Source organism: Cherax quadricarinatus, chromosome 44 (genome assembly GCF_038502225.1).
Source record: "Cherax quadricarinatus isolate ZL_2023a chromosome 44, ASM3850222v1, whole genome shotgun sequence".
In the NCBI taxonomy this organism is placed as follows: Eukaryota; Metazoa; Arthropoda; class Malacostraca; order Decapoda; family Parastacidae; genus Cherax; species Cherax quadricarinatus.
The window spans coordinates 22,757,385-22,771,722 of NC_091335.1; positions in this window are offsets into that span (position 1 = coordinate 22,757,385).

Consider the following 14,338-nt stretch of genomic DNA (forward strand, 5'->3'; position numbering starts at 1 on the left):
ATGACAATTGTGTTGCAGAGGTCTGAGCACAGCTCATCTCTGGCAACAGTCATCAAAGATTTGTTAAGTTATACCATGAATTAAGGAAAGATCCTGGACTTCACCTTAGGAAAGCTGACAAAGCAAATGCGACAGTAATTATGAACAAGGTAGATTATAAAACAAAATGAACATGTTATTAATAAATAGACAAGGAAACTCACTCATCCCTTAAAGCCAAAGTTTTGAGTTAAGTGTCTGGCATGTGTACAAGATTGTTGTCAGCGGTAGACGACGTTGTGATTGGATGAGTCTTTTTACCGGAGGATGATCTTATTAGAGAGAGCGGAGTGCTGCTTCCCACAATTGAAGTTTAACAGCTGTATCATGTAGTGTGCTCTGTCATCGTTACCTCCCGTTACTTCCCTACTAACAACCAAACAAAAAAATTACTCCTATTTGCAAACTATAATGAAATGTTAACCTTACCAACTCCTCCATAATTGAATATGTAGTTAACGAATAGTTATATATATATATATATATATATATATATATATATATATATATATATATATATATATATATATATATATATATATTATATATATATATATATATATATATATACCTACCTTATATATATATATATCTATATATATATATATATATTATATATATATATATATATATTTATATATATATTATATATATATATATATATATATATATATATATATATATATATATATATATATATATATATATATATATATATATATATATATATATATATATATATATATATATATAAGTTACAATCGTTAATATTAAATCTTAAAAATAACTTGGTTCAAGTCACACACAACTTGCATTTTGCAAACTGAAATTCACGACGCATCAGTCCGACTTTGATCATTAACTAGTCACACACAAAACCTGAGGGAAGGAAACCATAATAGATACGAGAGGAAGAGTAATAATATATATAATCTAGTGGTAGTGATCGTTAGTGGTAGTAATAGTAATAATGAAGGAAGTCTAACCAGAGAACAGTGGAGCTCTGCAGTAGAGCTGTCACATGGGGAGGGGGGGGGGCTCCCGGACATTTGGCCGACGGACATTTCACTGAAGGACATTTCACCGAATGGACATATGGCCGAACTGGCATTCATCACAGCATGTTTCTCAGTCATAAAATGGAATATAAATAAACAAAATTAAGAAGACCATAAAATAACAAACCTAACCTAATTATTCGTTCAATCTATTGTCCCTTCGGCCAAATGGCTGTCGGCTAAGTGTTCGTCTGTTATCTGTCCGGCCACGACACCGGGGTAGGACAAAGTCCTTGCGGGACAGAACCCACCTAGACAGAATACAGGGAAGGCAAAGAAAAAGATACAGGATAGGAGAAGAGACGGGGAGAGAAGAAAAAGATCAGTCCAACTCCCTAGTTTTCTGAAATTTGGAGCATTTGACAATGTAATGAGAAAGGGAGACATCCACAAAGCCAGGAGTAAGAGTCATGTTAAGAATGTTGTGAATGAGGGATGCTTTAATAAGACAGCGTCAGTGAAGGCTAGAAGAAGGGTAGACAGTTTTTGACAGAGGATCAGTTAATAGGATGACCGTGATCTCTTAACATGACAGAACAGAGCATTGTTAGTGTCAGTAAGGCTAACACATCTTTGTGCTCCTCAAGTCTGTCAGAAAGTGAGCGGTCATTATCTCCGAAGTATTGTTGAGGACAGGAGCAGCAGAAGTGAGGTAGACTCCGCAAGCATCAGTGGCAAGTGGAGAGGTACGAACACGATTACTACTAAGACTTCGTAGTAATCTTTTTCGAAGAGTATTAATTTGACGAAAATAAAGTTTGATGCCGTGTGGCCAGGAAGCAGCAGCCATTCTCGCTCTGGATCTAATTCATCTTCATATTTACTCTTAGAACAGTCAAATGGGTGACTGTTTAATGAGTGACGTAGATCTTTCTACTGCGCTCAGTGGGTGTCCGTGTTGTTTGCTCGTCAAAACTTTTTGCCCCCTTTATCTTATTCTTCACATACCTAGATGGCAGCACTGAGTCTCTGGAAGAAGGATGTTGACTGCTCTGGGGTCCTTGCTTTACCAGTTACACTTGTCACCTAACTTTTTCAGGAACTCAAATACGCATTTTCGCCTCTATGCAAGAGTCTCGGGTGCTGTTGAGACAACGTTGTTACAAGGTCACTCACTGTACTGGTGCGATAATGTCAGAGTCTCTTGAAGTTGGCCCTACTGTTTCACCAACACCCTCCTCCCCGCTCACACAGGAGGCAGGATCCATACATAGCTTTAAGATGAGGTACGATAAGACTCTTGGAGCAGGAGTGTGTGGACCTAGTAGCGATCAACGAATAGGCGGGGCCAGGAGCTAAGATTCGACCCCTGCAACCACAAATAGGTAAGTACACACACACACACAGTTCCATACATAGCTTTAAGAAGAGGTATTATAAAGCTCATGGAGCAGGGAGAGAGTGACTTAGTATCCACCAGTGAAGAGGCGGGGCCAAGAACTGTGACTCGACTCCTGCAACCACATATAGGTGAGTACACACTCGTGCTGTTACCTTCAATTTTTGTTATACATTTTTTTTTACCTTATATCATATAAAAGTGAGAAGAGGAGAGGGTAGCTGCCAGGGGTATGAGCAAGACGCCGAGAATGTTGTGGGGGACGAGGAGGAGGGGGGAGGGGGAGGAGGGGAAGGAAATTTGACGAGTCAGTTTTTTGCTCCTCAGAAGAATGGGATTTTTTTTTTATTTCATAAAAGTTTTTTCCCTTGGACAGCCTTACGCTGTAGACAATTGATGGGGGAAGGGGAGGGGGTGGAGGATATAGGTGGGATGGGGAACGGGTGAGAGAAAGGGTGGAGAGAGTAAGGAAAGGAACGACTGTTTGGTAGATACATGTATAATGTATACATACTCTTGATATTCATTATGAACATACATTATTCATAGAGTTAGGATTTATTAGAAAATTACAATACTCAAGATATGTTATATTATCATTAATAAGATATTTTGACGTAACACATGTTATTATACTGTGTCCGTATACCCTCACAAATGGAGAGTGAAACACAGTGTTCAAGAAAGTGGATATAAGACTGATCACATACATGTAGTTTGATCATCGCCTGTGTGTCTGCCAAACTGTCAGAAGTACTTGTAACCAAGCCTAAACCTGGATACTAAATCAGTTTACTTTGCGAGTTGCTTTTTACTTTACTATCCTTGCCTCAGACGCCTAGATAATACACTAGATAGACATTGATAGTACTTCTCAGCAGATAGTCTCGGTGTTGACTTTCAAATGGAGATAAAAATGCACTGTTGTTAGGTTGATGAAGTACGTGGTATTTAGTTTGCTGAGATGTTATCTTAGTAGGTTATCGATCCAGACAATTCAGAGGCTACTTGTTAAACTCCCCTTTGCTCTGTTACCTTATGTTTGCTTGCAAACACTCTTAATACTTTGTGTATGATTTGTCTGCCAGGGTTAAGATAATTGTTCCCTCGAAGGCTTTATGTCGTTAGAAGATTTGGCAGTGGAGGGTTATGTGCTAGTGGTTCTGTTATTTGTTAGTGGTTCTCTTTGCTAGATGGTCTGTTATTTCTTAGTGGTTGTATTATCTACTAGTGGTTCTGTTATTTCTTAGTGGTTCTATTATCTGCTGTTCTGGGATTATCTTCCCCGCCGCCATGTTTTGGATCAGGTCTCGTAGGTTGGAAAGGAAGTATTACAGGATTAGGAATTAAGAAATTCATAGGAGAGTAAAGTTCTATTGTATTCTGAGTGGACGTAGAAGTTTGTGAGACTAACCTGTCAAATTACGTTTTCGTGAGACGAAAGATGAGCTCCAGCTGCTGGGCCCTCACTTCGGTGGTCGCAATCGCTCATATTTTTTCCATGTATGCTGTTCATAAATTTGAAGCATTCCTGTCTCAGATTTTTTATGATATTTTTAAATTTGCTAGTTTTATGTATGGTCCTAGTGTTACTGGGTTTATAGGCACGTTTTACTCTATCCCGCCAGTCTTTTCCTTCCTTTATCCTGTTGGAATTTAAGCGTACACAGCTAAGCAAATATAACTTTTTTCTAAACACACACAGAGAGAGAGAGAGAGAGTATAGTGAGAAGGATGGAAAGTGAACGTCTCTCCTTCCCTCAGACCTCCCATCCTTGAGGTCGTTCTTTACCAGCGCTGACTTTCTGGAATCCAGTGAGAACAGGAATGCGTCTGTTCATTGCGTTTTTTCTTTTTGTAGGGTTGCTGAGAAGGTCGTTCAGGGGGCTAGTGAGAAGGTCGTTCAGGGGGCTAGTGAGAAGGTCGTTCAGAGGTTTAGTGAAAGGGCTGCTGAGGTTATTCAGAGGGCTAGTGAGAGGGCTGCTGAGGTTGTTCAGAGAGCTCGTGGGAGGGCTGGCGATTATTATTATCACGAGGAGTACTAAATCCGTAGGGATTGTAGACCGCTGTGGTGGGGGTAGAAGGCATTCAGGGTCAATTCACGGAACCGGAGCACAGATCCAATTCCCTAGATCAAGAGCCCCTCACCAGCATCCAGGAACCTCCCTTGGGGGGTGAGGGCTGCTGAGGTCTTTCATAAGGCTGTGAGAGGGCTGATGAGGGTCAGGGAAAGGGCTAGCGAAAAGGCTAGTGAAAGAGCAGGTGAGAGTTCAGATGAGAGGGCTGGTGAGGGGGCAGTTGGGAAGGTTGCTGAGAGGGTTAGTGAAATCAGGTGAGAGTTCAGATGAGAGGGCTGGTGAGGGGGCAGTTGGGAAGGTTGCTGAGAGGGTTAGTGAAATCAGGTGAGAGTTCAGATGAGAGGGCTGGTGAGGGGGCAGTTGGGAAGGTTGCTGAGAGGGTTAGTGAAATCAGGTGAGAGTTCAGATGAGAGGGCTGGTGAGGGGGCGGGTAAAAGGGCTATTGTTACAAAATGCGACATCTATAAAGAGAATACTAAAAGGTGAACTTACTGATCCCACTCTAGCATCTAGCTTGTTTCTGATTTTGTATCAGTTTGTCAGAGAATATTCTAGTCCAGTTATCCTTTAAAACTGAGAGAATTTTTAATAAAACTTTGGGATCACAACTGGACGAATATAAACCAACTAAATAAAAGTCTGTACCTTTAATAACAAATGTGTATAGGTGATAATAATTACTGCAAATATGTTTGGAATAAGTAAGGAGGTAAGCCAGCGGAAGGCCTCGGTCAGATGACCAGAGCTCCAGGTGTAGGTCATCATGTGACTATGACCCACGCCAGAAAACACCTGTCCTGTTTCCTGACAAACGTTACCTAGGCTAACCTGAGTTGGCTGGTAAGAGGGCTGGTGAAGGGGGTAGGGGAATGGGCTAGTGAGGGGATAGATCAGAGGGCTCGTGAGGGGAGTAGGTGAGAGGGCTCGTGAGGGGGTAGGTGAGAGGGCTAGTGAGGGGTAGGCAAGAGGGCTGGTGAGGGAGGTAGATGAGATGACTGGTGAGAGGGCTGGTTAGGGGGGTAGGTGAGAGGGCTGGTGAGGGGGTGGGTAGGTGAGAGGGCTGGTGAGGCGGGTCGGTGAGAGGGCTAGTGAGGGGGGTAGGTGAGAGGGCTGGTGAGGGAGGTAGATGAGATGACTGGTGAGAGGGCTGGTTAGGGGGTAGGTGAGAGGGCTGGTGAGGGGGATAGGTGAGAGGGCTGGTGAGTGGGTAGGTGAGAGGGCTGGTGAGGGGGGGTAGGTGAGAGGACTGATGAGGGGGTAGGTGAGAGGGCTGGTGAGGGAGGTAGATGAGATGACTGGTGAGAGGGCTGGTTAGGGGGGGTAGGTGAGAGGGCTGGTGAGGGGGATAGGTGAGAGGGCTGGTGAGGGGGTAGGTGAGAGGGCTGGTGAGGGGGGGTAGTTGAAATGACTGATGAGGGGGTAGGTGACAGGGCTGGTGAGGGGGGTATATGAGAGGGCTGGTGACGGGGAGTAGGTGAGAGGGCTGGTAAGGGGGTAGGTGAGAGGTCTGGTGAGGGTGGAAAATGAGAGGGCTGGTGAGGGAAGTAGATGAGAGGGCTGGTGAGGGGGATAAGTGAGAGGGCTGGTGAGGGGGGTAGGTGAGAGGGCTGGTGAGTGGGAGTAGGTTAGAGGGCTGGTGAGGGGGTAGGTGAGAAGGCTGGTGAGAGGTCTGGTGAGAGGGGTAGGTGAGAGGGCTGGTGAGGGTGTAGGTGAGAGGGCTGGTGAGTGGGGGTAGGTTAGAGGGCTGGTGAGGGGGTAGGTGAGAGGGCTGGTGAGGGGGGTAGGTGAGAGAGCTGGAGAGGGGGTAGGTGAGAGGGCTGGTGAGGGGGGTAGGTGAGAGGGCTGGTGAGAGTGCTGGTGAGGGGGGTAGGTGAGAGGGCTGGTGAGGGGGTAGATGAGAGGGCTAGTGACGGGGGTAAGTGAAAGGGCTGGAGAGGGGGTTGGTGAGGGGGGTAGGTGAGAGGGCTGGTGAGGCGGTAGGTGAGGGGGTAGGTGAGAGGGCTGGTGAGGGGGGTAGGTTAGAGGGCTGGTGAGGGGGTAGGTGAGAGGGCTAGTGAGGGGGGTAGATCTAGAGGGCTTGTGAGGGGGTAGGTGAGAGGGCTAGTGAGAGGGGTTAGGTGAAAGGACTGGTGAGGGGGTAGGTGAGAGGGCTAGTGAGGTGGGGGTTAGGTGAGAGGGCTGGTGAGGGGGGTATGTGAGAGGGCTGGTGAAGGGGGTAGGTGAGATGTCTGGTGAGGGGGTGAGAGGGCTGGTGAGGGGGATAAGTGAGAGGGCTGGTGAGGGGGGTAGGTGAGAGGGCTGGTGAGGGGGGTAGGTTAGAGGGCTGGTGAGGGGGATAAGTGAGAGGGCTGGTGAGGGGGATAGGTGAGAGGGCTGGTGAGGGGGATAAGTGAGAGGGCTGGTGAGGGGGATAGGTGAGAGGGCTGGTGAGGGGGATAAGTGAGAGGGCTGGTGGGGGGGGTAGGTGAGAGGGCTGGTGAGGGGGTAGGTGAGAGGGCTAGTGAGGGGGGTAAGTGAGAGTGCTGGTGAGGGGGGGTAGGTGAGAGGGCTGGTGAGGGGGGGTAGGTGAAAGGGCTGGTGAGGGGGGGGGTAGGGGGGTGGGAGGGGAGGGCTGGTGAGGGGGGGATAAGTGAGAGGGCTGGGCTGGTGAGGGGGTAGGTGAGAGGGCTGGTGAGGGGGTAGGGTGAGGGAGGGCTAGTGAGGGGGGGGGTAGATCTAGAGGGCTTGTGAGGGGGTAGGTGAGGGAGGGCTAGTGAGAGGGTTAGGTGAAAGGACTGGTGAGGGGGTAGGGTGAGAGGGCTAGTGAGGTGGGGGTTAGGTGAGGGAGGGCTGAGGGGAGGGGGGTATGTAGAGGGCTGGTGAAGGGGGTAGGTGAGATGTCTGGTGAGGGGGTGAGAGGGAGGGTGGTGGGGGGGATAAGTGAGAGGGCTGGTGAGGGGGGTAGGTGAGAGGGCTGGTGAGGGGGGTAGGTTAGAGGGCTGGTGAGGGGGGATAAGTGAGAGGGCTGGTGAGGGGGATAGGTGAGAGGGCTGGTGGGGGAGGGGAGAGAGAGGGCTGGAGAGGGGGTAGGGGGTAGAGGGCTGGTGGGGGATGTGAGAGGGCTGGTGAGGGGGGTAGGTGAGAGGGCTGGTGAGGGGTAGGTGAGAGGGCTGGTGGGGGAGGGGTAAGTGGAGTGCTGGTGAGGGGGTAGGTGAGGGCTGGTGGAGGGGGTGGGTGAGGAGGGCTGGTGAGGGGGTAGGTGGGGAGGGCTGGTCAGGGGGATGAAGAGAGGGCTGGTGAGGGGGGTAGGTGAGAGGGCTGGTGAGGGGGGGGTAGGTGAGAGGTGAACTGAACCAGTGTCACACTTCTCCAACCTTTTAATTTTCTCGAGGTTCAGTAACAGCCAAAAAAATCAATATTACTGTCAAGCTCAGCTGTTTTGTTAAGCTGGGGGACTCAGATAACAACTCTCTCTCTCTCTCTCTCTCTCTCTCTCTCTCTCTCTCTCCCTCTCTCTCTCTCTATATCTCTATCTCTCTCTTTCTCTCTCTCTCTTTCTCTCTCTCTCTCTCTCTCTCTCTCTCTCTCTCTCTCTCTCTCTCTCTCTCTCTCTCTCTCTCTCTCTCTCTCTCTCTCTCTCTCTCTCTCTCTCTCTCTCTTTCTCTCTCTCTCTATATCTCTATCTCTCTCTCTCTCTCTCTCTCTCTCTCTCTCTCTCTCTCTCTCTCTCTCTCTCTCTCTCTCTCTCTCTCTCTCTCTCTCTCTCTCTCTCTCTCTCTCTCTCTCTCTCTCTCTCTCTCTATTTCTCTCTCTCTCTCTCTCTCTCTCTCTCTCTCTCTCTCTCTCTCTCTCTCTCTCTCTCTCTCTCTCTCTCTCTCTCTCTCTCTCTCTCTCTCTCTCTCTCTCTCTCTCTCTCTCTCTCTCTCTCTCTCTCTCTCTCTCTCTCTCTCTCTCTCTCTCTCTCTCTCTATATATATATATATATATATATATATATATATATATATATATATATATATATATATATATATATATATATATATATATATATGTCTATCTCCCACTACAATTTTCTTACCAATAACATTCATATAAAATTTTATGTTTTCCATATTCGTCATTTTTTTAAGAATTTAACATATACGAATAATTTTTTATGCCGTATTTATATTTTGTTTATTAAATGTATTTACTTGAAATTCTTCTTTAAATTCTTTACTCATAAATTGTATATTTTTCTAACTTTTTTGTTATATATATATATATATATATATATATATATATATCTATATATATATATATATATATATATATATATATAAAAGGTTGATGGGTAGGCTCCAGGATGTACATGTTTATAGAGGGGCAACTGATACATAGGATCATTATTTAGTTGTAGCTACAGTTAGAGTAAGAGGTAGATGGGAAAAGAGGAAGGTGGCAACAACAAGTAAGAGGGAGGTGAAAGTGTATAAACTAAGGGAGGAGGAAGTTCGGGTGAGATATAAGCGACTATTGGCAGAAAGGTGGGCTAGTGCAAAGATGAGTAATGGGGGTTGAAGTGGGTTGGAATAGTTTTAAAAATGCAGTATTAGAATGTGGGGCAGAAGTTTGTGGTTATAGGAGGGTGGGGGGCAGGAGGAAAGAGGAGTGATTGGTGGAATGATGAAGTAAAGGGTGTGATAAAAAAGAAAAAAGGTAGCTTATGAGAGGTTTTTACAAAGCAGAAGTGTTATGAGAAGAGAGAGTATATGGAGAGTAAAAGAAAGGTAAAGAGAGTGGTGAGAGAGTGCAAAAGGAGAGCAGATGATAGAGTGGGAGAGGCACTGTCAAGAAATTTTAATGAAAATAAGAAAAAATTTTGGAGTGAGTTAAACAAGTTAAGAAAGCCTAGGGAAAGTATGGATTTGTCAGTTAAAAACAGAGTAGGGGAGTTAGTAGATGGGGAGAGGGAGGTATTAGGTAGATGGCGAGAATATTTTGAGGAACTTTTAAATGTTAAGGAAGAAAGGAAGACAAAGAGAATGAAATGTGCTCGATTTTAAATAATTATTTTCTCTCGGTTTTTACACAGGAAGACACTAATAATATTCCGGTAATTATTTTTTATAGTGGATCAGAAGAAGATAAATTATGTAACATCACAGTCACTAGTGAAATGGTTGTGAAGCAGATAGACCGACTGAAGCAAAATAAGTCACCGGGTCTTGATGAGGTTTTTTCAAGGGTTCTTAAGGAATGCAAAATGGAAGTCTGTGAACCATTAACTAATATTTTTAATTTATCTCTTCAAACAGGTGTAGTGTCTGATATGTGGAAGATGGCTAATGTAATTCCTATTTTTAAAACAGGGGACAAGTCGTTACCGTCAAATTACCGCCCAATAAGCCTGACCTCAATTGTAGGCAAGTTGCTAGAGTCAATTATAGCTGAGATTATAAGAAGCCATCTCGATAAGCATAGCTTGATTAATGATACTCAGCATGGATTCACAAGAGGCCGGTCTTGTCTAACTAATTTATTAACTTTCTTCAGTAAAGCTTTTGAGGCTGTTGACCACGATAAAGAATTTGATATTGTTTACTTAGATTTTAGTAAGGCATTTGATAGAGTTCCGCACCAAAGACTGTTGAAGAAAGTAGCAGCTCATGGCATTGGGGGAAGGGTGCTCTCGTGGATCGAGTCATGGCTCACAGACAGGAAGCAGAGAGTGTCCATAAATGGGGTTAAATCCGAGTGGGGATCAGTAACAAGTGGCGTTCCACAGGGGATCAGTCTTGGGCCCGTTGTTGTTTATAATATATATCAATGATCTTGATGAAGGAATTGCTAGTGATATGAGCAAATTCGCCGATGACACGAAGATAGGTAGGATAATTGATTCAAACGTAGATGTTAGGGAACTTCAGGAGGATTTAGACAAACTCTGCTCTTGGTCAGAAAAGTGGCAGATGCAGTTCAATGTAGATAAATGCAAGGTTCTGAAGCTCGGGAGTGTCTATAACCCTAGCACTTATAAGTTAAATAATGTAGAACTTAGCCATACAGATTGCGAAAAGGACTTGGGGGTTATGGTAAGCAGCAACATTAAACCAAGACAGCAATGCCTAAGCGTACGTAATAAGGCAAATAGATTACTGAGATTTATATCAAGAAGTGTAAGCAACAGAAGTCCAGAGGTCATACTGCAGCTTTATACATCATTAGTAAGGCCTCACCTAGATTATGCAGCTCAATTCTGGTCTCCATATTACAGAATGGACATAAATTCGTTAGAAAACATTCAGCGTAGGATGACTAAATTAATACATAGCATTAGAAATCTTCCTTATGAAGAAAGATTGAAGACTCTTCCTTACATTCACTTGTTAGACGAAGAATGAGGGGAGACCTGATCGAAGTGTATAAGTGGAAGATAGGTATTAATAAAGGGGATATTAACAAGGTCTTGAGGATATCTCTCCAAGAGAGAACCCGCAGTAATGGATTTAAATTAGATAAGTTTAGATTTACAAAGGACATAGGAAAGTATTGGTTTGGAAATAGGGTAGTTGATGAGTGGAACAGTCTACCTAGTTGGGTTATTGAGGCTAGGACTTTGGGTAGTTTCAAATTTAGGTTGGATAAGTACATGAGTGGGAGGGGTTGGATATGAGTGGGACTTGCACATCGGAGCTTGTTTCTTGGGTGGCATTGAAAATTGGGTTGGGTAAATGTTTTGTTAGTGGGATGAATTGTAAAGGACCTGCCTAGTATGGGCCAACAGGCCTGCTGCAGTGTTCCTCCTTTCTTATGTTCTTATGTTCTAATTTCATGCACTGGTCAGGGAGGTATACCATCTTTTAGGAGTGAAGAAGAGCAGAATGTAAGTGTGGGGGAGGTACGTGAGGCATTACGTAAAATGAAAGGGGGTAAAGCAGCTGGAACTGATGGGATCATGACAGAAATGTTAAAGCAGGGGGAGATATAGTGTTGGAGTGGTTGGTACTTTTGTTTAATAAATGTATGAAAGAGGGGAAGGTACCTAGGGATTGGCGGAGAGCATGTATAGTCCCTTTATATAAAGGGAAAGGGGACAAAAGAGCCTGGAAAAATTATAGAGGAATAAGTTTACTGAGTATACCAGGAAAAGTGTACGGTAGGGTTATAATTGAAAGAATTAGAGGTAAGACAGAATGTAGGATTGCGGATGAGCAAGGAGGTTTCAGAGTGGGTAGGGGATGTGTAGATCAAGTGTTTACATTGAAGCATATATGTGAACAGTATTTAGATAAAGGTAGGGAAGTTTTTATTGCATTTATGGATTTAGAAAAGGCATATGATAGAGTGGATAGAGGAGCAATGTGGCAGATGTTGCAAGTATATGGAATAGGTGGTAAGTTATTAAATGCTGTAAAGAGTTTTTATGAGGATAGTGAGGCTCAGGTTAGGGTGTGTAGAAGAGAGGGAGACTACTTCCCGGTAAAAGTAGGTCTTAGACAGGGATGTGTAATGTCACCATGGTTGTTTAATATATTTATAGATGGGGTTGTAAAGGAAATAAATGCTAGGGTGTTCGGGAGAGGGGTGGGATTAAATTTTGGGGAATTAAATTCAAAATGGGAATTGACACAGTTACTTTTTGCTGATGATACTGTGCTTATGGGAGATTCTAAAGAAAAATTGCAAAGGTTAGTGGATGAGTTTGAGAGTGTGTGTAAAGGTAGAAAGTTGAAAGTGAACATAGAAAAGAGTAAGGTGATGAGGGTATCAAATGATTTAGATAAAGAAAAATTGGATATCAAATTGGGGAGGAGGAGTATGGAAGAAGTAAATGTTTTCAGATACTTGGGAGTTGACGTGTCGGCGGATGGATTTATGAAGGATGAGGTTAATCATAGAATTGATGAGGGAAAAAAGGTGAGTGGTGCGTTGAGGTATATGTGGAGTCAAAAAACGTTATCTTTGGAGGCAAAGAAGGGAATGTATGAAAGTATAGTAGTACCAACACTCTTATATGGGTGTGAAGCTTGGGTGGTAAATGCAGCAGCGAGGAGACGGTTGGAAGCAGTGGAGATGTCCTGTTTAAGGGCAATGTGTGGTGTAAATATTATGCAGAAAATTCGGAGTGTGGAAATTAGGAGAAGGTGTGGAGTTAATAAAAGCATTAGTCAGAGGGCAGAAGAGGGGGTTGTCGAGGTGGTTTGGTCATTTAGAGAGAATGGATCAAAGTACAATGACATGGAAAGCATATAAATCTATAGGGGTAGGAAGGAGGGGTAGGGGTCGTCCTCGAAAGAGTTGGAGAGAGGGGGTAAAGGAGGTTTTGTGGGCAAGGGGCTTGGACTTCCAGCAAGCGTGCGTGAGCGTGTTAGATAGGAGTGAATGGAGACGAATGGTACTTGGGACCTGACGATCTGTTGTAGTGTGAGCAGGGTAATATTTAGTGAAGGGATTCAGGGAAACCGGTTATTTTCATATAGTCGGACTTGAGTCCTGGAAATGGGAAGTACAATGCCTGCACTTCAAAGGAGGGGTTTTGGGATATTGGCAGTTTGGAGGGATATGTTGTGTATCTTTATATGTGTATGCTTCTAAACTGTTGTGTTCTGGGCACCTCTGCAAAAACAGTGATAATGTGTGAGTGTGGTGAAAGTGTTGAATGATGATGAAAGTATTTTCTTTTTGGGGATTTTCTTTCTTTTTTGGGTCACCCTGCCTCGGTGGGAGACGACCGACTTGTTGAATATATATATATATATATATATATATATATATATATATATATATATATATATATATATATATTGCTAATAAATCTGTGTTTTGTGATATATTAGAATAAACTACAACTATACTGTTGTTCAGAATAAATTTCTTTATACTACAGTGTATAATAATGCTGCATACAACACTTAACAGTGTTCTGTATAATAGTGGTCTGTATAACACTGGTCTGTATAACACTGTACAACAGTGGTCTGTGTAACACTATACAACAGTGGTCTGTGTAACACTATACAACAGTGGTCTGTATAACACTGGTCTGTATAACACTGTACAACAGTGGTCTGTATAACACTGTGCAACAGTGGTCTGTGCAACACTGTACAACAGTGGTCTGTGTAACACTGTACAACAGTGGTCTGTGTAACACTGTACAACAGTGGTCTGTATAACACTAACAGTGGTCTGTATAACACTGTGCAACACTGGTCTGTATAACACTGTACAACAGTGGTCTGTATAACACTGTACAACAGTGGTCTGTATAACACTGTACAACAGTGGTCTGTATAACACTGTGCAACACTGGTCTGTATAACACTGTACAACAGTGGTCTGTATAACACTGTACAACAGTGGTCTGTGTAACACTGTACAACAGTGGTCTGTATAACACTGTACAACAGTGGTCTGTATAACACTGTGCAACACTGGTCTATATAACACTGTACAACAGTGGTCTGTGTAACACTGTACAACAGTGGTCTGTATAACACTGTACAACAGTGGTCTGTATAACACTGTACAACAGTGGTCTGTATAACACTGTACAACAGTGGTCTGTGTAACACTGTACAACAGTGGTCTGTATAACACTGTACAACAGTGGTCTGTATAACACTGTGCAACACTGGTCTATATAACACTGTACAACAGTGGTCTGTATAACACTGTACAACAGTGGTCTGTATAACACTGTACAACAGTGGTCTGTATAACACTGTGCAACACTGGTCTATATAACACTGTACAACAGTGGTCTGTGTAACACTGTACAACAGTGGTCTGTATAACACTGTACAACAGTGGTCTGTATAACACTGTACAACAGTGGTCTGTATAACACTGTACAACACTGG